This window comes from Octodon degus, unplaced genomic scaffold (genome assembly GCF_000260255.1).
Source record: "Octodon degus isolate 3935 unplaced genomic scaffold, OctDeg1.0 scaffold00044, whole genome shotgun sequence".
Lineage (NCBI taxonomy): Eukaryota > Metazoa > Chordata > Mammalia > Rodentia > Octodontidae > Octodon > Octodon degus.
Window position 1 is genome coordinate 11,154,226 of NW_004524620.1, and position 1,482 is coordinate 11,155,707.

Consider the following 1,482-nt stretch of genomic DNA (forward strand, 5'->3'; position numbering starts at 1 on the left):
GAAGTTGTTCAAGGAGACATTCTTTTCTTCACCAAATGCGCAGCGGGCCCACAGTTTGGGCTGAACATCGGAACATTCGCGGATTAGAATGGGAAGGTCAGGGTTCGCCTTCTTGAGTTCCCACATAGCGTTTTTCGATGAAGTTCCTCACACCCTGGCTGCTGGGCGAGCGCTGACATAAGTGGATGCGAATCTCACGCAGACCCAGCTTTGCCCCAACCACTCTACCAGCCGCAGCCGCCGCCATCTCCACTTATTCCTTAGATTCGAGTCCTGTATTTAGTATTTTGTTACATTTGTGCCATGATGAATTCAAAATTGAAGTTGGAATATGTATCATGATGAATTCAAGGAATTGGATATTAGTTAACTGGAATTGAGATCTGTCCGAGATGTCATACTTTTGAGTTGGGGAGAAAGAATAACTATGCTTAATCAGGAATTAGTTAGAATTTTTACCTATCATGTTGCTGGAAATGAAAGGTGTTTGATTTAGCAGCCAGTGGTGACGCTTCTGTTGGATCCTCTCCACTTGTCAACGAAGGATATGGTTTTTTATTTTCACTGTTTTCCCATATCAGCACAGAGTGCCAAAGAATTTATAGTTGTGTTTGTTTTTTGTTATCTTTGATCTTCCTGAAACTTCTTTATGTTTTTAATGAGGTTTTTCAGTTGTAGGTGTTTATGCATCATAATGTAGTTTGTATAAGTATAGGTGCTCAATAAATAAAGTTAATTTAAAGTTACTTACTAAATGCTTAATATGTGCCTGGGATTCTACAAATTGAATATGAGAATAGATGATGAGGGAAAGAGAAAAAAGTAGGACTTCCCCTGAAGATGATTCTGATAAAAATGTAATCATTGGCTTAGAAACATGTTCCCTGACCTTGCTTAATAAAGAAGCTCTGTTCTCTACCTTTGTTTTCTGTCTCAGCAGTCTATTTTGCTTGTAGTACTTGTTAATTAAAAGAGTACTTTTTCTATAATTAAAGTTTTGTTCATTATGAGTGAGAATTTTAGCTTTACATAAAATCAGAACTTTAGAGGTCTTTATAAGGTATATATATATATATATATATTTTTTTTGGTGGTGGAACCGGGAATTGAACTCAGATCCTTGCGCTTGCCAGGGAAGCGCTTATTCCACTGAGCCATCTCCCCGGCCTATAAGGTATAATTTTATTGTAAGGAATTTTAAAACTGACTACAAGTAATGATAGCAGTATAGATTCAGAAGTAATGAAGAGCAGAGATTAAATTCTTAAGTATTTGTCTTCTTTAAACTCTATAACTGTTTCCATATTTTTGAAAGTATTTACAAAATGTTTCTTTAAATGATTAGAGATGATGTACATTAAGCAATTTAGCTCAAGCTTGTCCACTAGGAGGTACAGACTTAAAAATGACAATAATGCTGAAAAATTTTTAAGTCATCAAAACTTTGTTTAGAGAATATTTAGGGAATAATATTTAATTTTT

General features: G+C 35.4%; 1 protein-coding gene and 1 pseudogene across 1 annotated transcript in view; one reads left to right on the plus strand and one right to left on the minus strand.

The window, feature by feature from the left end:
* On the minus strand, positions 1-268 carry LOC105742246 (annotated as a pseudogene).
* Cntln (centlein) overlaps positions 1-1,482 on the plus strand; it is a 378,305-nt gene that overhangs the window by 35,570 nt on the left and 341,253 nt on the right. The window lies entirely within an intron of this gene.